Genomic DNA, 24,918 nt, shown 5'->3' with positions numbered 1-24,918 from the left:
GGATGGACCCAGGAGAAGGAGAAAAGGATGGATGGAGCTGGAAAGGTTGTGCAGCAGGTTAGAGTGATTAAAGACAGAGATGGAAATGTACTAATGAGTGAATAGTGTGTGTTGAGAAGCAGGAACGAGGACTTTAAAGGACAGATGGAGGAAAACTGGTGGATTGGGATGTCCAGAGGAGTAAGAAGGATAAGATACCTGATGAAGCATGGAGCTGTCTTAGAGAGACGGCAGTGGACTTCAGACTGTTTAACACTGTGGACTCTGATGTTTGCAGACGACACTGTGGTCTGTAGTGAGAGTAGGGAGCAGGTGGAGCACAGCCTGCAAAGGTGGAGGTATGCTCTGGCAATAAGAGAAATGAACATCACTAGAAGTAAGACCGAACACACGTGTGTGAATGAGAGTTTGACCCCAGGTAAACTCATCCACCTTCACTACCTCTGCTCCTTGCAGCTTCACTGTTACACATTGAAAGCAACAGACAGTGCACAAGAGAGGTGGAGATGCCAGCAGGGTGGAGCGGGTGGAGACGAGTGTCAAGGGTGTTTTCTCACAGAAGGATAACAGTGAGAGTGAGACCTGCTATGATCTGTGGTTTGGAGACGCTGGCACTGACAAAAAGAAGGCCGAGCTGAAGACCTGCAGATTTTTACTGGGAGTGACCAGGACGGACACAATTACAGCTCAGGTTTTACTGGTTTGGACAAAGTTAGAGAGGTGAGGCTCAGATGCTTTGGACATGTGCAGATATACTGGACACAGAATGATGAAGATGAAGCTACAAGAAAGGAGGAAAAGAGGAAGACCACAGAAATGATCCATAGATGTAGAGAAGAAGGACATGACAGTTTCTGTTTGTTAGTTTGGTTTTTATTTATTTGGCAAAAGGTTCAGAAATAAAGACAGTGGCTGCAACATCGGTCAAATCACATATCCTGTTATGTTTGATCATAATTTTAATGTTCTGTAAATATGTGGCGTAGCATAACTTAAGCAGCAAGGAAGGTGATAAGTAAATTCTAAACAAAGAGCAGGAATAAGATCATGCATGAAACTGACAAACTCATTTACTCAGCTAAATGGTTTGTAAAGTAAAACACTGCATACAATAAAACTCAAAAGGCTACTTTAAAGAAAATAAACAATACTATACAAAATGAAGAACCCTCCATTTGGTTACACCCAATGATGCAATCATTGACCTCATGACCCTATATAAACAGAAGTACTGGGCGGCCCTTCCCATATACCTGTCCTAGATATAGGACCTGAATACACAACATGGACACCATGGTAAGTATAACCAAAACAACATAAAGAAACATAATTCAGATGACCTGATGGTTAGTAATGTTGGCTTTAAAAACATGCATGGATGTAAAGGATGTAACTACTGCTACCACAAACAAAACCCGGGATAGTGTGTGTTAAGAGAAGTTACACCAGCAATGTCTAAATTACAGCATTACGGCTGACTGTAAAATAACAAGGAAATAAATCATCAATATGGTTAAGAGACAAGTGGTAAATGAGTTCCAGGGCTCGCAAAATTTCAAAGTCCCTGGCAGTCCTTCAGGCAGGGACTCTTCAGTTTTTGGTAGCCCAAAATAAATTTAAGTAGCCCGAATAAAAAAGGGAGCAATTTTTTTATGTTTTGTTTCCGTTACAATATTATACTATAATACTGTAATGGAAACAAAACATGAATCAAAAAATTGTCGAAACACAAATTACAACATTGTATAAAAATTACAATCATCAACTCAAATACTTGGTTCTAATTGAACAGAAATTTCTATGAACTTGTAAGAACTGTGAACATGAATCAGTCTGTGTCAGATCCTGAATCTGAAATTTCCACTAAAGTCACGGGTAAGAGATAAGTGGAACCAAGATCGAGGCCATTTGCTTTTTGAAGTTTGCAAAGACTGCTAAATTTTGCCAATGGTAGTTCACTCTTTGCAACATAGTACGCTGTTCTAAACAGATTTTTCAGGTTTATTTTTAGTATGTTATTTGCAGACTGAGCAATAATGCATTTCTTGCATTTCTCATGGGTTCTAATGGGGGTCTTTCTGAAAATTACTGGTCCCAGTAACAAAGGCGCTTGTCGACTCAGAAATCGAGGGAAAACCAACAACACACCTGGCAGAACATTATGTTATTTACACGGGTGCACATAAGTGGTCCGCAGGTGCGCATTCGCTGTCAAAATAAAAGACGCGCACCAGATAAGAAGTTGCAACGCGCCTTTGCGTCCATATAAAAGGCACTGTTTTTGTCTGCTAGAGTGGGATTTTCACGGCATATTCTGCACCACATCTCTGTGCGTTCATCATTTGTTTGAAGCCAGCTCACCTCCTGCAACCACTTTTCCGAGAATACGCTTCTTTTGTGGTTCTCCTTCTGACATTTCTTTGGAGGTGGAGGAACACCAAAGTAATTGCTTAAAGGAGCTTCTTCGACATCTTTAAGAGTTCTAAACAAATGTCTGTCCTCCTCCAGAAAATCTTATGTACGCAAACACGCGTTGCAACTTCTTATCTGGTGCGCGTCTTTTATTTTGACAGCGAATGCGCACCTGTGGACCACTTATGTGCACCCCTGGTTATTTAGCTTGTCATATTGCAGCCACAGAAATTCTTTTGTCCATGAAACCATAAAGCTGCACTTTCTTTTTGCCTCATAGTCTGATTTGTCATAACTTTTCCGTTTTGTGGTCGGCTTTTCATTGGCTGCCCCTTCTTCACCCTGACCGGTCTTATTTGGCTCAGCAGAACTAAAATATACAGTGGCTTGCAAAAGTATTCGGCCCCCTTGAACTTTCCCACATTTTGTCACATTACAGCCACAAACATGAATCACTTTTATTGGAATTCCAGGTGAAAGACCAACACAAAGTGGTGTACACATGAGAAGTGGAACAAAAATCATACATGATTCCAAACATTTTTTACAAATAACTAACTGGCAAGGATTTCAGTCTGTAGATGTGCAAAGCTGGTAGAGACATACCCCAAAAGACTGGCAGCTGGAATTGCAGCAAAAGGTGGTTCTACAAAGTATTGACTCAGGGGGCTGAATAATTACGCACACCCCACTTTGCAGTTATTTATTTGTAAAAAATGTTTGGAATCATGTCTGATTTTCGTTCCACTTCTCACGTGTGCACCACTTTGTATTGGTCTTTCACCTGGAATTCCAATAACATTGATTCATGTTTGTGGCTGTAATGTGACAAAATGTGGGAAAGTTCAAGGGGGCCGAATACTTTTGCAGCCACTGTACAGTCTGTGGAGGGCAGCTCAAAACCAGCAATATCCTTTCCTGGTCCAGGAGACCCACCACAGCTCTGCTTACATAAGTTTTAGGTACATGGTTATGTGCTCATAGGATTGGTCATGTTTGTGTAACTGGCTGGGCACTTTGCCATGTCATGCAGCTACGACACCAAAGTTTCCACACTATGTCTACTTGATCCACGTCTGACTCCGCGAGCCCATAATGTTTCCACACCACTGACGGTTTTTTTGTACCTCTCTTTTCAACCAACGGCAGTCACTCTCCTCTCCAAATAACTTCTGCTTAGCTTTCCGAGCTTCCCTCTGTTAGCTCCTCTTAATTGTTGTGCCGCATGTTCGAAACACAGAGAGGTGCGCTCGATTTGCCACACGGAGCAGCGCGAGAGTAAGGCACGAGGGAGGTGCTAATAATCGGCTCAGTGATTTTTAATAAAGCCCAGATCGTAATTTAGATTAAAATTCGATTAATTGAGCAGCCCTAGTCACGTATTGACACGTAGTCACGTGGTTCACCGATGCCAATGACATACAGTGGCTTGCAAAAGTATTCGGCCCCCTTGAACTTTTCCACATTTTGTCACATTACAGCCACAAACATGAATCAATTTTATTGGAATTCCAGGTGAAAGACCAACACAAAGTGGTGTACACGTGAGAAGTGGAACGAAAATCATACATGATTCCAAACATTTTTTACAAATAAATAACTGAAAAGTGGGGTGTGCGTAATTATTCAGCCCCCTGAGTCAATACTTTGTAGAACCACCTTTTGCTGCAATTCCAGCTGCCAGTCTTTTGGGGTATGTCTCTACCAGCTTTGCACATCTAGAGACTGAAATCCTTGCCCATTCTTCTTTGCAAAACAGCTCCAGCTCAGTCAGATTAGATGGACAGCGTTTGTGAACAGCAGTTTTCAGATCTTGCCACAGATTCTCGATTGGATTTAGACACCAGACAGGTCAGGGATAAAGTTACTGAGAAATTTAAAGCAGGCTTAGGCTACAAAAAGATTTCCCAAGCCTTGAACATCCCACGGAGCACTGTTCAAGCCATCATTCAGAAATGGAAGGAGTATGGCACAACTGTAAACCTACCAAGACAAGGCCGTCCACCTAAACTCACAGGCCGAACAAGGAGAGCGCTGATCAGAAATGCAGCCAAGAGGCCCATGGTGACTCTGGACGAGCTGCAGAGATCTGCAGCTCAGGTGGGGGAATCTGTCCATAGGACAACTATTAGTCGTGCACTGCACAAAGTTGGCCTTTACGGAAGAGTGGCAAGAAGAAAGCCATTGTTAACAGAAAACCATAAGAAGTCCCGTTTGCAGTTTGTCACAAGCCATGTGGGGGACACAGCAAACATGTGGAAGAAGGTGCTCTGGTCAGATGAGACCAAAATGGAACTTTTTGGCCAAAATGCAAAACGCTATGTGTGGCGGAAAACAAACATAGCACATCACTCTGAACACACCATCCCCACTGTCAGATATGGTGGTGGCAGCATCATGCTCTGGGGGTGCTTCTCTTCAGCAGGGACAGGGAAGCTGGTCAGAGTTGATGGGAAGATGGATGGAGCCAAATACAGGGCAATCTTGGAAGAAAACCTCTTGGAGTCTGCAAAAGACTTGAGACTGGGGCGGAGGTTCACCTTCCAGCAGGACAACGACCCTAAACATAAAGCCAGGGCAACAATGGAACGGTTTAAAACAAAACATATCCATGTGTTAGAATGGCCCAGTCAAAGTCCAGATCTAAATCCAATCCAGAATCTGTGGCAAGATCTGAAAACTGCTGTTCACAAACGCTGTCCATCTAATCTGACTGAGCTGGAGCTGTTTTGCAAAGAAGAATGGGCAAGGATTTCAGTCTGTAGATGTGCAAAGCTGGTAGAGACATACCCTAAAAGACTGGCAGCTGTAACTGCAGCAAAAGGTGGTTCTACAAAGTATTGACTCAGGGGGCTGAATAATTACGCACACACCACTTTGCAGTTATTTATTTGTAAAAAATGTTTGGAATCATGTATGATTTTCGTTCCACTTCTCACATGTACACCACTTTGTATTGGTCTTTCACCTGGAATTCCAATAACATTGATTCATGTTTGTGGCTGCAATGTGACAAAATGTGGAAAAGTTCAAGGGGGCCGAATACTTTTGCAAGCCACTGTATTTACCCAGCTACATTTCCGAAAGAATGCAAAAGCATTGACATATATTTTTCCTTCCTATGATAGCCTGACGGGCAGGGCAGGGATAGATTCTGGTAGCCCGACTGGAAAAAATCGCTAGCCCCGGGACATCGGGCTAGCGATTTTGCGAGCCCTGAGTTCATGCCTAACCACTTTGTAATGAAATACATGAAAAACCGAAGTAACATATTTTCAATGTCAGACAGAGACTGTAGAAGGACAGAGCAGCAGCAGAGCAGTCCAGATACACTGATGATCCTCTGTCAGATCCAGAGGGACACACAGGGATGATGCTGGACTCTACATTGTGTCTGACAGTGGAGCTGTTCTCAGAGCAGTTCACTCTGCAGCACTGACAGTCATCTGCACTTCATTCCTCTGTCAGTCACTGCTGGATGAAGCTCTCCTCTCCACCTCCCAGTAACATGGCCCAGTCAGAGCGTCTCCACACACAAGCTGCTGCTGCTTCAACCTCTCTGGATCATCAGGACACAGCTGCTCCTCTCTCAGCACACACACCGTCCTGTTTACCAAGGATTACCCTTCACCCTGCAGAGAGGAGGAGGAAGAGCAGAGGAGACAAACGAGTGTTTCCAGAGACTCTTCTGCAAAAAGACCATTTGGTTCCTCGTGGTTCAGTTACAGTAAATACAGGGTTCATACACATTTTTCAGGGTCAAATTCAAGCACTTTTTAAGCACTTTCAAGGTCCATTTTTTTCCAGCACTTTACCAAAAAAGGTATTAGAGAACTGTGGATCAATATGATCATTGTGAAAGGGCTGCCAAAGACGATTATTTTGAAACTACACCTCTAAAGCCAGAGGCAGCATTTAAAGTGTTAAAGGAAAGTATCAGACTGACAGCCTGCATCCAAAACCTGCAAGAGAAGAAGCAAATTCACTGAAGTGAAACAGAGTCAGGAAGCTCTGGAGAAACATGGCAACATGAAGAATGAAGAGGTCACTTCATTTGTTGCTGAAGTTTTTAAACATAAAGAATAGGGCTGCTACAAACGATTATTTTGATAGTCAACTAATCAGATCATCATCCATTGGACGTAAAACGTACAGCTTATTGCACCAGCAGCATCTGCTCTTATATAACTATCATTAGCTTACAGCTTTAAGTGTTTAAGGTGCTAACTGAAAATAAAGACAAGATGATAGTTTATTAAATTTTAATGAAATTTGCAGATTGTTTCGGTGAAGTTTAATAAACTCCTTGCTATCTAAAATATAACAGGACACCGGAGTATATTCTACTCACACTTCCGATAATCAGCTGTCTGCTTGATGTTTATTCAGCTGTGTAAAAACTATAACTTTAATCTCAGCCAAACCGATTTACTCAGGAACAAATAAAATACTGAAAAAAGGCCAAACAATATCATTTTTAAGTTATCTAAGTGACTTATGTATGTTTAAGATAAGATAAGATGACCTTTATTAGTCCCACAGGTGGGAAATTTGTTTTGTTACAGCAAAAGTGCAAAGTAGCAAAACCTGAGTAGCGAAAGACGGCGGTGAGTTTGAAAACGATTTGCCGGGAGTCCGGTGTTCTCACCGGCTCTAGTGAGCCTTGAACCCCGGCTCGCTATCGAGCTGGTGGGTAACAGACGTCTCTGAAAACGTCGGAGCGCTTTTGAAAATATGTGGTGTCTTGATAAACTGAGCAGATATTTGAGGTTTACACAGCTACATTCTCACCTGAAAATATGTTAAACGTTTATTTTGTGACCCAGAAAGAATAATAAGAGTAACATTAAAACTAACTAGCTGCCGCCATTGTTGGAAACTGAGCAGGGCTGCGATGGGCCGCGCTATGAATTCTGGAACAGAGCTACTTCTTCTTCAGGGTTTAACAGCAGCTGGCATCCTTGTTCATGCAGTCCTGCCATCTTCTGTTTCAGTCCGTTATTACACTCTTAAATCGTACTACTGATTCCTGCGTCCTTTGCGATCTAACGACGCGTCGACTATTAAATCAGTCGTCGACGTAATGGTGACTAGTCGACTAATCGTGGCAGCCCTATTGAACACACACACGCATCACATGTTCACTGTTGCAGACAGACACGATACATGTTCACATGTGAGTGTTTTATCTGTTGCATGATTAATGAGATGTTTGTGTAAACTACTTAAGTTAATAAAAGGACTGTGAGAGATCAGGTGCAGAACTTACAACTCTGAGACCCTGACCCATGGAACGCCAGGACTGCCATAATGAATTAATTAAATACCACAGTAAATAATTAATCAAATGTGGCAATAATTAAAATCGGAAATAATTAATTACAGAAATATTTACGACACATGTAATTAATTAATTAATGACACATTTAATTAATTATTTAATGATATATTTATTTATTTCATTTTGGCAGTCCTGGCTCTCACCATGAAATAATTTTATCTGTCAGCCTCCCCCATCAAACTCAGGGGGCGGGGTTAACGCTGATCGAGTCAAAACCATTGCTTTGGCCTGGTGGCCATTGTTTCTAGCACACAACAACTGGCATGTGGAAACTAACAGAACTGAACTTTGAAAAAAACTGTTTGTGTGTCACCAAATACAGTTTTAATATTTTTTTAGCCGAGAATGTAGCGGTTTAATCTTCATATGTCTGGTCGGTTTGTCAAGATACAGCCTCTTTGCAAAAGTGCTTCGATGATTTCGGAGATTTCTGCCCAGTCTCACGGCAAAGCGTGGGATAGACCCGCTCGCCTCGCAAGCAATCGAGCTGTTATTACCACCGACAAAGCGCAGGCCCCGGTACACAGCTGTAATAACCCCGCTGACACTGACTTCATTTACTGAGGTTATATTTATCGGGGTTTTATTTCCTGATGTTCGTATGTGTCCTACGTGTTTCAGTCGCCAATTCTGAATTATAACTAACATTAAAAACATGTTTAAGGAGGAGAGAGAGCAAAGAAATTCGATTAACAGCTGATCTTTGGGTTTTTGTTCAGTAATCAGCTGACCTGCGTATAAACGCATAAAAGAGATAACGTTGGTGTTTCCGTCATGTAGTAACTGCTGGCTTTAACTGAACAAAGGTTGTTCGACACTATGAAACACATACAGACTTCATGATGTTCGGCCAATATTTTAATCATGAGGGTAAACGGCCCTGTGCACCACGGAGCGAGGTCAGCATATCCACGATATCTTCAGCTCTCTGAGTTAACCCAGAGTTTCACAGCTGACTAACTGTCATCTATGAATATGTCACGGGTCATATCAATATGATTTTACAGAAAATCATCCTTAATACTGCCAACTATTCCAGAGACGTGAAGATCTACAGCATAAAGAACACAAAAATATAGCAACGCAACACTGTAACAGATGAACCGTCAGTTTGTCGCAGATCAAAGTGGAATGAAAGTTGTAAATAAAACAGTGAAGTAAACGTGACCCGACAGACAAAACCTGAGTGAATTAAGTCCAGTGTTTAACCACTGAGAGCTAAAACTCAGGTGAGGTTTCAAAGCTGTGTGCTGGTGATTGGACATCAGCCACCGATAAAGTGGGTTCGCCTATAAAGTGCTCTGTAAGGAAACAAGCTCCAGCAGCTCTGTGCTTGGGAAAAATACTATATTTACTTATCTTGTGCAGAAAAATGCGCTGACATTGCGTTATATCGAGCACCGGCTGCCCAGTTAAACTGTGACGATCACCAGGTAACGTGGGCGTGTTTCTTGAATTAGCAGCAGGTGTTAAACAGCTGACAGGTGAGGAGGAGGATGCATGCAGGTAAACTGAGGGCCTGTTGAGCTGATCGCTGGTGTCCTGAGAAACATGTCAGCTCGTTCTTTATGTTACAGAAGCACAGAGACACAAGACCAGGCGGAAAGAGACGATCGTTCGGTGAAAATGAGAATCTGCGAATGCAACATGTGGAACACGGAGAGTGGGATATGTAAACAAACCGGTTGACGTAACCCCCTCGGTGCACTCTGCATGCTGACTGTTAGCAGAGCAGTGAAATCTCTGAAAACATCTGAGAACTTTTGGAATCATGTTCTATGTTGACAACCTGACCAGACATACGGCGCGACATTCGCGGCTAAAACACTGTTAAAAGTGTCGTTGGTGACAGAAAAACGGGGTATTTTAAAACTACACCACCACCATTGCTGCCTGTGATTTGAAATGCATTCTGGGATACCTGGCTGCCTCAAGTCTACACAAGCAATCGATTATCTAGGATCGACCTGCTTTGACTTACTTTGCACGGCAACCAATCAAATGTTAGAGAAGCTGCATGGCAGCATTAACCCCGCCCACTTAGTTTGATGGGTGAGGCTGACAGATAAAATGATTTCAAGGAGACATGAATGGGACAAAAGTGCCAAAATGAATTAAATAAATAAATCATTAAATAATTAATTAAAACTGTCAATAATTATTTAAATGTGTTATTAATTAATTAAATGTGTCAATAATTAATTAATTACATGTGTTGTAAATATTTCTGTAATTAATTATTTCTGATTTTAATTAATTATTGACATATTTAATTAATTAATGACACATTTAACTAATTATTTAATGGTGTATTTAATTAATTCATTATGGCAGTCCTGGCGTTCCCTACTGACCGGGCTCCCCTTGCAGAAAGTAAAAGACAAAGAGCACTGTGGTCTCGCCTCGTACACAAGTCTCTGAGTCAGCGGGGTTTAAGTGTTCGACCCAACAAAAAGAACGCATGTTGTACTTTGCATCACCTCAGTAAGACCATGTGAAAATGAAAACAAATCATCCTATGTTGATTTAAATGTCTTTTGTTCCCCTTTTGTTAAAACATAGAAAAACACACCACACAAAATACTGCCTTACAATCATGTAGTGTATAAACACAAAACACACATTTCACTCAAAAAAGATGATGTGCAAATGTAAACAAATCAACTTGTCCGAGATCAACATCTGTTGAAAAACACCAACCCCACAAAACAAGAAAACTACTGCAAACACCACAAAACAACACACAGTGAGGCCAAATTAATAAGTCTTTTTGTCATATATTGGTGCTTCTTTCCTGTATGACAAACAAAATAGGAAACAGATGTTTGTCTGTTTTTTTTAACTTATTTCATTCAAAACTAACTGTAAGATGTTTGACTACATTGCTGTTTGTATTACTGCTGAAGTCCTAAATGATCAGCTTTAAAGTGTTTGTGCTAATAACATAATAACATCATGTACAGTCAGACAGAGAACAGCACTGAGAGGCTTGAACAGACAGACTCAGGTCAACATATAAGACTTTGAGAATGCACAAGCATCTACCTAAAATCTATTTAATGTATCATCTATGATATTGATTCTAATGTATTTAGTTCATGTCCCTTAAACAGGCAGGCTGAAAGTATGAAATATTCATATACAAAAACACATATTTGTCTACTGTCTCAGTGGCTGATGGTGTCCCACAGGCCTCAGTGTGAGCTTAAAGAGCATTTATAATGTTGAATGTAATGTTTAAGTGGTTTAATGTGTCGGTGCTCACGATAAACACATTTTGAATGAAAGCCGGGGAACTTCAATAGAACAAAAAAGTGTCTATTCTTTGTGCCCATATGGATCAGTCATGTTATCATTATTTCCCCCAAAGGTGTTGCCAAAGCCACCAAGTTAATACTTAAAAAGACACAAAAATATAAAATATTCTGTTTACTCGGCAACAACTTCACTTTTAGCTTTTAATCAGAAAGCCTTAAGTTGGCTAGTTATGTATGGGGCTAACGGTTAAGGCTTCACTCGAGGGAAGTAACTCATTACTGCTACTGCTAAGTAATGTTAGCTAAGTTCACAGCTTATTCCATGCTGCTGTACTAGCGCTGCCGTACTGCAGCAGACTCAGTGCATTTCAACCATTTATCCCACGAGTTTGAGAGCTAGCAAAAAATTTATATTTTTAAAAATTAGAATGTGTTACTTACACATACTCAAATTATTTACTAGGTCTTATGTAAACTCCCCCATTGTCAAGAGGTGCAAATATGTTTTGCAGACTTTTCAGGTGGATTTGGTCCTTGTCTTATCAGTGATTTGTATTTGAAAATTTCCAGCAAACACTCATCGGTGTAACTCATCATTTTCTTTCTCTATCTAATAAGAAAACTATTCAATCAGATAGTTATTTGTAGTGAATAAAATACAGTTAAAGTTTCAAGCAGTTTTAAGCACTACATCTGAAATTCAAGCACTTTTACAAGGATTTCAAGCACCCATACAACCCCTGTAAATAACAGCCACTGCTTTGAATGCTTCAGTCAGGCGGATCTCAGTGCTGTGACAACGATGAGACTGATCAGCTGTTTAGATGAGTGAATAAAAGAGATCAGCTTGATTTAATGTTTCCACAGTTGATGCATTAGGATCTATACATCTTGTAACACTGTCAGAAATAATCCAGCTTTATTTCCTGTAGACACGAACGTGACAGACATCATCACATCAGCTCAAACACATGATCGCAATCAGCTTCTAACTCATCTGATTGGTTGCCTGTGGTTGTGTCCAAGCCTGTCACCATTCTCCTCTCACAGCTTCACAGGAAACACTGGATCTTTGTTTCATACTGACTGTGTTTAGTACAATACTGCTGACAGCACCACCCACTCACTCCATCACTCTACTGACCTCAGAGTCTCCAGTCTGGACTCTGGACTCTGCTGAAGATCAGACAGCTGCTTCACATCTGGATCCTTCAGGTTGTTTCCCCACAGGTTCAGCGTTGTCAGATGGGAGGGGTTGGACTTCAGTGCTGCTGCCAGATAATCACAGCTGATCTTTGACAAACCACAGCTCCACAATCTGTATAAAGAATGAAAGATGTAAGTTTATTAGACAAAGTGCTTGAACTCATTCAGTGTTTCATCATCTGTTCAGAGCTGAAGAAGGTTCAGAATGTAGAAGTTTAGAAAATGGAAACTCCAAACAGCTGAAGCCAACAGGAAGCAGCTTCAAACAGGAAGCTGAGTTTCAGACTATATGTCCTGATGCAGCCAGTTGGATTTTGGAGATTTGAATCTCTGTTCTGTGACTAAGTCCTTGAATCATTTCTTCCAGTTGGTCCAACAAGACAGACTAAGTGTTGGAAACAAGGTGTTTCGCAATGTTATACTGACTATGGGTCTGAGTGGGGCCAGGTTTCACAATGAGCTCACCCGAAACCCTGTCTGATTGGGACCCACACCCGCTTTCACACCTTGGCTCATGTGATTAGAGGATCACCAGGGGGTCCTTTGTCCCTCCTTGGGGGGATACTCCCACTGGGTTTAAATCTGGGACTCTCGGCCATTTGACCTTAGAACTGAAGAAGCTTCTCGGATGAGAGGTGAAACGTCTTCAAGCAACTTAAAGAAGTCCAGACGCTTTTCTTTCCAAACTCCTTTATCTTGCCAATCTGTTATTTTGTCATTTTGACATAATGTGTCAGTACAATTTATCTAAATTCAGACAAAATTTAAAATACGAGTAGAAAGTGATATTTTTGACTGTAAAACCCACAAGCATGTTTAACGAATCTTTTTCATAACTTGAAATGCAAATAGAAATTGGACATTTTTAAAAAATATGCACAAGTTTTGCAAACAACAAAGTTATATGGTACTATTTACCTAAGAATGCAGCCAAGGCTCAGACGTTATTCATTTAAAACTATTTACAGAACAATCAGGTGCTCTGCATCAAAGAAGAAGGCCCACAAATTATTTATGCAACTCAAAAAATAGTTTGTGTCACTATAACACAGATGAGAACAGCACAGGGATAAACCTGCAGGTCTGACAGCAGCTGTGTCACTCAGCGTTTACACTGCAACCTGCCTTTGCTGGCTTTAAGGCAGCAACTGTGACGTTCACTAGTAGAACTGACACACAAAACAAAACGACTACACTACACACTAACTACACAAGACGACACACTAACTTGAGACTCCAAACACGGTAAACGTCACACATCTCTCACCTATCAAAACTCTCTCTCTCTCTTTCGCTCACTCGCTCTCTCTCGCCGGTCACTCCTAAAACTTCCGCCTCTTCCCAAACAGTAATACCACATGTTGCCATATCATATTTTTTGATTGGTCGACATGGTACATTTTTCCACCAATAGGGAAGGAGTGTTTTTTCCTTTTCTTTTTTCACTCACAGGCAAAGCGTGTTTGCTAGCGCTCTCCATAAAAAAAAAACGCAGTTTTTACCGTTTCTTCCTGAACTAAACGCCCCTGTTTTATTCAGAAAACCCCCCAAAAACATCGGTTTTACGTGACCTATCAACACAATTTAAACACTGGTATATAGTTTGAAGTCCGCACGTTAGACCCAAGTTGAAATGGAGACTCTGGGTCGACCCCAGAGGGTTAATCAGAAAGCCTTAAGTTAGCTAGTTATGTATCGGCTAATGTTTAAAGCTTTCACTTGAGTAAATTAACTCATATCACTGCTAAGTAATGTTAGCTAAGTTCACAGCATATTCCGTAATAGCGCTGCCATACTGCATCACACTCAGTGCATTTCAATCATTTCTCCAGCGAGTTTGATAGCTAGCAAAATAATAACCATAATTTAAAAAAATTAGCATGTGTAACGTACACGTACTGGAAAATTATTTACTAGCACTCACCTATCATGCGACTGGAGAACGCAAACTCCGCCATTGTTGTTTTCCATCAAACACTCATTAAAACAGCAACCTACAGGTATGTTAGCGCACTCATCCCCGACTGTCCGAGGGAGGGGCGGGGTCACATATTGAAACAGACGCAAGGCAGCCCAGGCGGGGAAATTTTGCTTTTACATTTTGTGACTTATTTTATTTCTCTATCTGATAAGAAAACTATTCAATCAGATAGTTGTTTGTGGTGAATGAAATACAGTTACACTTTCAAGCACTTTTAAGCACCACATCTGAAATTCAAGCACTTTTCAAACCTTGAAAAGACAACATTAAAATTCAAGCATGTTCAAGGATTTCAAGCACCCGTATGAACCCTGCAGAGTATGGGGGTGCCTAGTGGGGTCAGCGGGGGAGCTGGCCCCAGGGAGGGGTCACTTGCCCCTCCCTTCCTTCCCTCCCCATCTCCAGCTGCCTCCCTCTTCCCGCTCCACCACAATCACCCACACATGCAGGGCCTTGGGGTAGGGGTGTGTCACCAGGGTGCAGAGGAGACATCCCCCCCTCTGTCCCCTTCTGGCTGCCTGTACCTCAATTTTATCCCACAACTTAGACATTCACATTACTCACACTCTCATTACACATACATATAGGATCTTGGGGGTGGGCACGCCACACAGAATCCAAATCACCATCAGGGTGTACACCTCACCCCTGGCGTCGTTGCCCACCTCTCAATTTTAAATACACGTAGACATTGAGGGCCATCAGGAGGGCTATGCGCTTACCTGCTGCTCTGGCAGGTAGCTCCATGCCCTCCTGGGTTTTAAATGCACCTTAGAACACACATACATCAACACTACATATGAGCGGGTGGAGGGAGGTTTGGAGTCTTCACACACCCCGTTCTCTGCGGCCTGCTGGAGCGGGGGGGCTAGGAGGAGGAGTTGGCCGTCCGACTGGGGTCTGGAATGTGGGGCCTCCCTGCTGCTGCGGAGTCGGGGCGGTCTGCTTCTCCCCACCGCAGGGAAAAGGGTAACACCACCTGGGTCTGGGTGCAGTTGTTATATTCCCATAGATCATCGTGATGTTGTTTATTCTATTGCTCTCATTTTCTTCTGCTTGTTTTCTTTTTTCTTTCAACAGGTGGTCCAGGTGATTGATATATGTAGTTTTTGTCTGCTTATTTTGTTGGTTTTTGTTTTTTGCCCTTTCTCCCCGTCCCTCTTCTCCGCTGTTTTTTCCCCTCTTTCTTTCTCCCCTTTCTTTTCCTCATTCAAGTCTGTCCCGTATCTAGCAAGTGAAAATAAAAAATAAAATAAACAATAAAAGGTGAATCAAATAGACCATTACGGCAAGGCTGGGATGGTCCATTTGGTAAAGTAAATCTGTTGGGCATCTTTCTTCGCCTTTAGACAATAATTCTGATGGCAAAAGAGGGAAAAAAACTGTCAACAACGAAGAGTTATAAGGTGATGAGCTCCCAATATGAGGAGTTCATACAGGGTCCAATCTCCACATGAGAGGCAGTTATGTAGGTGGGGGTCCATTAGAGTTGGAATAAGGACCCAGATGGCATCAGTAGTAGCAGGACTGGCCAGATCGAATGGACCGTGATGAATTGATTTCACCTGCTGTGATGGGAGTAACAGAGTGGAGATGCCATAGCAGATGTTTGGGGAGAGAAATGTCGTGTTGAATTTGGTTGGATGCATGCTGTCAAATCTGAATACTGATTGCGTTCCCAGAACAGATTGAAATTGTCGATGGAGGAGACGTTTTGGGTAGCGCAGGCTGATGAGAGCCAGGTATGTAGTGACAATAACGTGCTGAAATGCCCAACACCACAGCCATAGGTGGGGATGTGACTGGGCACAGAAATGTGATCCACATGTCTGTTCAGTGAACAGTTAAGTGTACAGAGTATCTTTTCAGTAGCTCTGATTGTGACATTTGTGATTTCTGGCCACTTAGAGTTTCCGTAGCTTTATGCTCTGTCTCGGACAGTGGCTCCTTGTTTTAACATGTCCAACTATTAAGTCATGAATAATGAAGGTTGCCATTTGACATTTGTGAGGTCTTGTGGACTCTGAGATAAGCTGACCTCGAGGTGGAGTACCGGGGACTCTCACTGGTTGCTGGATGTGGCCCTGTCCCAGGACCTTGGCTGGCTCTATAGGCAGTCAGCTCCGGCACAGGGTTGGCTGTGGGTTGTGGACTGACAGGCGACAGTTTGTATTCAATCCTCCTCAGCACTTTAAACCAGTTAGACAAGACGATGGATCCCAATGGTGGAGTGCAGGAAGATTTTATTCCACATCTCTTCTCCCCTTGGAACAACAATCAAGGATTCGGAAGAAACCGGCGAGGAGCAGGTTCAAACTTTGTGCTTAACTACGAGTATGGGCCAAGGGTCCTTGTGGTGGATGGAGGCAACCATGGCTGGCTCCAGGTTCGAGTTAGCTGTGGGTCCAAGCTATGGAAGTGTGCTGTTGTTGGGATTGCAGGAGGCCTCAGCAGCCAAAGACTCCAGCAGGACTTCAGTCTCCCGGATTTGGAAATCCAGCTTTCCGGCTCAGCTATTTTCTGGCTGAATTGAAGACATCCAGAGGAGCCAGAAGAAAAGGCACATGGCATCACTGGTGCTAGCTAATGTTGGCAGGACTCTGAGGTGGAATCCATCTGTAGCTATTTACATTGTGGCTAGCAAGGCTCAGAAAGGAATGAAGTCCTGGCAAGCTTGCACATATAAAACACATTGTTTATTTTTAAAATTTATATTGTAATTATTATAACTCCCCCACCCACATCGGCTCCATGTGAACTCTGCCTTACCAGAGATCAGGACTTTAACAGAGAGCTGAACCAGGCTTCCTGTATACGGCTGCTGGGCTCACAGAGTTGGTGAGCAAACACAAGTGGGGAGAAATGAAAGAACTTCAACCAGCTGATTGTCAAAACTTGGAACCTGTTTCCCATCACACACCACACACTGCAGCGTGTGAGTATTGCTGTAATGACAATGTTTGGCTCTACGTATGAATGTGAGCAGTCTTTCTCACATCTAAAGAACATTAAGACCAACCTACGATCAGGTTTAACGAATTCTCAACGCGCAACACGTACCTGTTCAATGATGATTATATACTTGCATTTCCTCTTCCAACTAGGTGGCGCTCTAACCATTGCTGACAAATGGCATATCAAACTTTTCCGAGCTCGACTCTCATCATGCCTGTGAAGTTTTGAGAGAAACTGGACGTTGTGTTTTTAAGTGACAGCAGTTTACTACTTTTTGGTGAGTGATTGAAACTCCATGTGTCACAATGACCACCCTGTTTCACGAAACATTAAATGCTTCACAATTTAATATCACAAAGGTCTTAAGATTCCATTCACCAGCGATCACGCCAATCTGATGAATCATTAACGAACATTAACGAATCCCTAGGAGGAGTTCGTTAATGTATGAGGCCTGAAAACAGGGAAAAATGAAATTACATGTTCAATTGAAAATGTCTGACTTCCTGTTGGGTTTGGGATATTGCTCCAGAAGGCATTTTTGTTCATGTTGAAATCTTACATAAGCCTGCCAGATTTCAGACTCATAGATGAAACATAGGGCAGGGGCTGGTCTTTTGAAATATAGTAGGGGACGCTGTGGAGCCATGTGTAGGGATGGGCACCGGTATCCGGTGCCATTATGGCACTGGTTCTGACATAAACTGTAGTAACCAGCGCGAAAAGCAGCGCACATTTCAGTGCTTTTTTTTTTTCTTGAGATGTCATACACTTTGGATTATAGCCAATCATTTTACCTTTGGAAGGATAGTAGGCGGGCCCAGGTACGTACGTTCTTTTAGAGCAGAGCTACAGATTAAAAATGCCCAAGGCGAAGCGGTCAAAAGTCTGGCTGTACCAAAAGATGCAAACTCAGCAGCCTGCAGCAAGTGCTTTAAGGTGATACTGTGCAAAGGAGGTAACACCTCGAATCTGACGAAATACCTGGTGACGCATAGCGTTTTTTTTTAAAAGCCAAGAAATGCACCGTATTTGATAGCTTGCTGTAAGACCGAGCACATCTACTGTGGGTGAGTACGCTAACCACGTTATTACATTAATGCATGTAAGGTGAACTAGCAAACACCGTCGTAGTTACATGCGGCTGTCTTCTTGTTTGATAGAGTGGTACCATATATGCCCTATACCTGCAGAAAAGGCTAACATTGTTATTTATTTTACAAAAAAAACAGCTAAACATGAGAGGTTTTTGGACCAATTTTGTGTTCTCCATTCTTTAAGCACCGGCACCGTTTCAAAAGTACCGGTTTGGCACCGGTATCAGATAAAACCTAAACGATACCCATCCCTAGCCATGTGTCAATATTCCATGAAAATGAGCTACAACAAGAGAGCCTTCCTCACATTGGAGGTGTGTGCCAGATTTCCCACCTAGTTCCCACTAGGTCGTGCTTTGACTAATGGTACCAATGGGTATATCAATCTGTTTAGGGTGCGCCTGTCATCATGTCTCTAAGTTTGGATTTCTTTGAGCAATTTCGTTCTTCATGGCGAGACATCAATGTTCGCCATGATGCTGGGGTCACGCTCTTTTCCGAAAACTCAGTTTTGAATACAATCCAAGACCAACTCGTTAAGGATTTCCTGGACAAATTTGAGGTTGCTTGGGTCATCCTCCTGACAGCCTGAGGTGTTCTTCAGTAAACTGGACTACCTGACAGAAGGACCCGAGGCCCCGCTGCACTTTTTTGGTAAGTTAAACGTGTTTGTAAGCTAATCCGTAACTACCATCCTTAGCTAGGTCTCAGGACCTAGCTAGCTGAGATAAACACTCAGCTGCCAAGGAAACTCATTTTCTAAAGTTTGTTTAGCTAATCCGTGCAGGTGAATAAATTTACCGTGACTAAAGAAATCAAGAGAAAAGCACCGGGCTGCTCAGTCAAGAGCAACAGGCTTCAGCTCCTGTGCACAGCTGATTGTTAAATATGTGCAAACGGCACCATGTTTTCAGTCTGTCACATCTGTAACACCAAAGTTTTTTTAAAAAAAGCTGCACTTCAGTAACTCCTGATAATTCAGTAACCGTCGATTAAAACAGCAAAGCTGACTGTGTGTGTGTGTGTATGTGTGTGTGTGTGTGTGTGGGCTTGTATGTTTTGTGTTGTACTGCTGTCTTTAAAGAACATCATATTCATCTCAGCACAACTAAATAATGACTTACGACAGGAGATGTAGTTGGCATCGTGGACTCTCCAGGAAACCACACAGATGCTTCACTCCTGAATCTTTCAGGTCATTAGAGTCCAAGTGCAGGTCTCTCAGATGGGAGGGGTTGGACTTCAGTGCTGCTGCCAGATAATCACAGCTGATCTCTGTAAAACCACAGCCCCAAAATCTGTATAAAGAATAAAAGATGTAAGATTATTAGACAAAGTGCTTGAAATCATTCAGTGTTTCATCATCTGTTCAGAGCTGAAGAAGGTTCAGAATGTAGAAGTTTAGAAAATGGAAACTCCAAACAGCTGAAGCCAACAGGAAGCAGCTTCAAACAGGAAACTGTGCAGAGTTTCAGACTATATGTCCTGATGCAGCCAGTTGCATTTTGGAGATTTGAATCTCTGTTCTGTGACTAAGTCCTTGAATCATTTCTTCCAGTTGGTCCAACAAGTGTTGGACATGTGTTGTGGCTCCATTAGGGGAGCTTCTACATGTGATGTGATGGCCCCTCTGGGTCTGTCAGGTCACAGCAAAAAATCCTGGCACAACTTCACCTGCTTCCAAGGTGCATGGAGAAGAGGAAAGAAAAGCAGGAACTCCAGCAACACTTGAGGAAAGAAGAACAGCTTTAATAATTGACCAACGCGTTTCGGCTTGCGGCCTTCATCAGGGTCATAGTAAAACATTGTAAAAAAATAGCTTAAATACAAGACAGGAAACAGAAAAAAATTCAAATTAACCAGTCAAAACTTCACGGATAGGTCAGCTGACATATCATAAGTAGGTATTGGTTAATTGGTTAAGTCACGCCCAAGTAGATGTTGGACTAGAACATTAATGATGAGGAGGAGAGGGGGGTGACATAACCTCCATATGTCTGAAAATAATACATGCATGAATAGCATAAGAAGGATACTATAAATATACACACAGGTCAAAAAATAATAATAAAACCAACAAGGGGCAGTCTTTAATGGTAAATTGGAAAACAAGATTACGTCAACACATGGGAACATATTTGTTAAAAAATCCTAATTTATGTCTCTAAAAGTCAGGTCACAGCACTGAAGAGAGCTCAAACTGGGCACACACTGGTTCCAGTCTGGACCAAAGACTCTATACTGGGACTGAGGGACTGCTTTGACTGCACCCACTGGGACTTTTTAAAGGCTCATGTTCCCACTTAGAGCATTTATTTCTACTGACATTTCTTTCTGGGAAAAATGGGGATTACTTTGGAAACAGGAACTACTTTCCCCACTAAGCAGCCCTGGATTAGTAAATCACTCCAACATGTTCTCAGGCAGAAGAAGCTGTCTTGTTATGAGGGAGAGAAGAACAAGACTGAGGCACAGAAACTTGTTCAAAGATTGTCACACATTTTCCAGTCCTCCTTGGAACAACAGGAAGTTCCCAGCATATGGAAAGAAAGGTTAAGTGCAGAGGTGACTAGTAACGAGTTACATTTACTTAAGTTTTAAAAAAAAAAAAGTACCTTTTTTGCGCGATACTTTTTCCTTTTACTTGAGTACATTTATGAAGAAAAAACTGTACTTTTACTCTGCTACATTTGCAAAATTCGACTCGTTACTTTTTAAAAAATAATTAGTTTAACATGCGCCAGTGGGGTTTCCGGTAAATTTTTTACCAATGAGATGTGGCCATGCAGTCACATGACCAGTTTGAAACTGTGGCGGGCAGAGCGGCCCAAGCGTTTCAAAGTAGCGACACACGGAAAGAAGAAATATGATGGCAGAGCCTACGCTAGAGCTGAAGAGGATGGACGGCATTTTCCTCACATACAAAGAATGTTTTGCTTCAAAGCAGCACAAAAGAACAGCTGTGTCTGCAGTGTCGGTGTCTTCAGGGAGAGCCAAAACAAACCAACTTTTCAGCGTGAAAAAACTCAACTCGTGTGACCTGAAGAAACGGTAAATTTAATCTAAATATCTTTTCAGCTGTGGTTAGCTGGATCCAGCTACCTCACTGACCTCCTCAATCTGTACGCTCCTTGTCGTGCATTAAGATCATCAGGTCAGTTACTCCTGGCCCAACCTAAGTTTAGACTGAAGACCAGAGGCGATCGTGCTTCAGCTGCACCAACCTTTGGAATAGCCTCCCTGCTTCTATTCGAGCCTCGGACTCTATCCCATCCTTTAAATCAAGATTGAAAGCATATCTATTTGACTTGGCTTTCCTGACCAGTTAATACCCTTTTAAATCTTTTACATTTCAAATATTTTAAATCCTTTATTAAATTTTATTAAATTTATTATTTTACTATTAATTTTACTGCTGTTTTTGTCTTCTTAGCGGATTTTGTATTTATCTAACTCAGGGGTCGGCAACCTGCGGCTCCGGAGCTGCATGCGGCTCTTTAGTCCTTATTTTGTGGCTCCGTGTGGTTTGGGAAAATAAATTAGAAGTATTTAGCTGAAGTGCATTTTATTTGTGTTTAGTTCTTTTTTTTAACTCGTAGTTCTAAATTGGAAGATTATTGTGATTCTGAAATATAAAAATAAAATTATATGTTATTATTTTTTTCATCGCTCAACATAAGCGTTACACTCGGGGAAGCCGGTGTACCCGCTGAAACGCCGTGCATTTATCAAGACTTTCAACCCCAGATAGGCCAATTATGGATCTGGATCCACATTATGTCAGCAGCTGCTCTCCACCGTGAACTATGTTACAAACAAACTCCGATCACGCCTCACAGATGACAGCTTACAGTCCTGCGTGAAGATGAAAGCCCCGATTTGCAGACGCTGTGCGCAGAGGTTCAGGAGCAGAAGTCTCATTGTAAACAAATCACGGCAGACCCGACGATGTTTGCATGAACACGCTTTTCAGCATCTCTTTATTGACCACTTTTCACACACGGTTGCTGTACACATACAGCCGGCTGTAGCTTTTCAGCTCACAGCCCGACAACACAACAGCAGAGAGAGCACAGACTTTAAGGCGGCGAGGCGCGATTGTGGGTGCCGCTCAGGTGCGTCCGACTCCCCTGCAGCAGCACTTCAGACCACGCCCCGCCACACACATTAACAAGGTAAAATACATATTTAGGCAGAATTTTGCAAATATCTATTTTTTTAGCGGCATAGAGCTTTTTTTCCAATTACTTTTTAAAAAGGTGGCGGCTCACAACAGTTTTTGTTTGCTACATGGATCATTTTAGTTCAGCTGGGTGTCTTTCCTTTTGTTATATTTCTTTAAGAGTTCAAAATGTGTTAATTACATAAATAAAATGTAATTTTCTCTGTAGCACTTCACGGATTACATAAGCAACACACCTTAGTTGCTCTGTGGATTCTTTTAAAAAGCAGTTAAAAACCTTTCTGTTCAAACAAGCCTTTTGTTGATCTACGCATTTTATATTCTTTACATTATTTACATTTGATCTTTTACATTGTGTATAATGTCTATTATTGTTTATTTTAATATTTGTGTACAGCGCTTTGTGACTGCCTGTCTGTGAAAAGCACTTAATAAATAAACTTTACTTACTTACTTTAGTTGTTCACACAAAGCATAAAGGTAAAAAACAATATATACAGTGTTATCTTCATTTTAGATTTCAAAAAGTATTTGGGGCTCCCAGTGTTTTCTTTTGCGTGGAAACCAGGTCCAAGTGGCTCTTTGGGTGTAAAAGGTTGCAGACCCCTGATCTAACTCTTCTGGTCTGTTAGTGCCTCTATCCTGTCTGTGCTGGTGCCCGATTTGTACCCTGTTATTGACTTATGTTGACTCTCCATATTACTGTGAAGCACTTTGACGTGCCTTCGGGTTTTTAAATGTGCTATATAAATAAATCTCCAAAAGTTGAATCTGTTCATCTGGACGTAGCGTTTTGTGGGAGAAACGTTTCGTCACTCATCCAAGTGACTTCTTCAGTCTCAGCTGACTGCAGGTTTCCCCAAACCTTATAAACAGTACATTTGCATAATGACTGAAACCAGCCCACTGAAGGAACAATGGGCTGTGAGGTCAGTTCCTTAATCATAATTATGCAAATTCTCATGACCATTGATCAACAATCAACCATCCAGCAGCTGTATTCTACCTGTAAGCTGATCCCTGCTGAGCCAAAGCACTTTTCACATACAAATTATTAGCTTGCTTTTTATTGTTAGCACAACTAAAACGTGGTGACTGACCCCAGAATTTGAAGTCGACATTCTGGACTCTTCAGAAATCCCACAGTGGCTTCACTCCTGAATCCTGCAGGTTGTTTCCACTCAGGTGCAGCTGTCTCAGATGGGAGGGGTTGGAGCTCAGTGCTGAGACAAAAGCGCTGATCTCTGACAGACTGCAATTTGCCAGTCTGAAAAAAGAATGAAAGATGTAAGTTTATTAGACAAAGTGTGAGCTTGAAATCATTCAGTGTTTCATAATCTGTTCAGAGCTGAAGAAGGTTCAGAATGTAGACATTCTCATTAATGGTAATACGATAGTGTTTTAGGGCCACTGAACAACAAAAAAAAAAACATCTAGGGGATTGGTCAGGGGTGTAAAATTTTGAGGAAAGTTGTAAAGAAACTATCATATCTTAACTAACTTGTGATCAAGTGATACAAATGTTATCTCCAACACCTTTTTCAGATTGTGACGTAAAGGACCCATGGTACAGCTCTGCATGCACTTGAATGTTTATTAAGTGGTTTAAGGGACCCCAGCTAGGCAGCTTTCGATTGTTTTAAAGTCTTTGTGCTGGTTTCATCTTTGGTAAATGACTTGTTTTTATATAGTGCTTTTTATACTCCAGCTGACATCCAAAGCACATTATTCCACTTGCCTCATTCACTGACTCATCAAAGCACTTTTTTCTATGCTTTTCCTACATAAGTGCTTTTTATCTAACATTCACACACATTCATACTCCGATGGATGCATCTTGCCCAATATTAGGTATGCAAACTGGAGCAGACGGGGATCGAACCACCACCCCTCTGATTAGTAGCTGCTCTACCTCCTGACACCTGAGCCTACAGGCTTTGCTTTCTATTGTCAGGTTAGTGTTCACACTAAATAGTAAGAGAAAGATCATGTGTGTCCTCATTAGTATAGGATTTATGTTGGTGTGTGGGACTGTAGCCTCAGGCTTATATTGTTAATGGTAATTATGAGAAAGGTGCCGCTGTTACTCTATACTGACCTCAGTACTTTCAATCTACAGTCTGGACTCTCTAGGAAAAGATTGAGCTGCTTCATATGCAAACCACCCAGGTTGTTTTCACCCAGGTCCAGATGTGTCAGGTGGGAGGGGTTGGTCTTCAGAGCCGCAACCAGATCACCACAGCTGGTTTCTGACAAACTGCATCCACACAATCTGAATAAAGAAGAAAACATGAAGATAAATTCCTAATTCATTCACATCTGTTCTCATCAGGGAGATTCTCTCAAACATGATCAGACACACTCATCATTGTGTTGTTGTAAAACAAGGTCAAAGTCAAGATAAACTTTATTATTCCAGGGGCAGTTTGCCTTGCAGCCAGCAGCAAGTCACCTCCACACAACACAAACAGCCAAGAACACAGAAT

General features: G+C 41.8%; 1 long non-coding RNA gene across 1 annotated transcript; it reads right to left on the bottom strand.

The window, feature by feature from the left end:
- Positions 1–5,952: 5,952 nt before the first annotated feature.
- LOC109200630 (uncharacterized) lies at positions 5,953–24,734 on the bottom strand. Its single transcript, XR_002060787.2, has 5 exons — positions 24,531–24,734; positions 23,533–23,699; positions 19,374–19,547; positions 12,155–12,328; positions 5,953–6,044 (listed from the first exon to the last, which is right to left on the bottom strand). It is a non-coding gene; the product is annotated as an uncharacterized LOC109200630 (long non-coding RNA).
- Positions 24,735–24,918: the final 184 nt, after the last annotated feature.

The sequence above is a fragment of the Oreochromis niloticus genome, unplaced genomic scaffold (genome assembly GCF_001858045.2).
Source record: "Oreochromis niloticus isolate F11D_XX unplaced genomic scaffold, O_niloticus_UMD_NMBU tig00001432_pilon, whole genome shotgun sequence".
NCBI lineage: Eukaryota > Metazoa > Chordata > Actinopteri > Cichliformes > Cichlidae > Oreochromis > Oreochromis niloticus.
The sequence above is the reverse complement of the archived record's forward strand: the minus strand, read 5'-3'. Positions and strand labels throughout refer to the sequence as shown.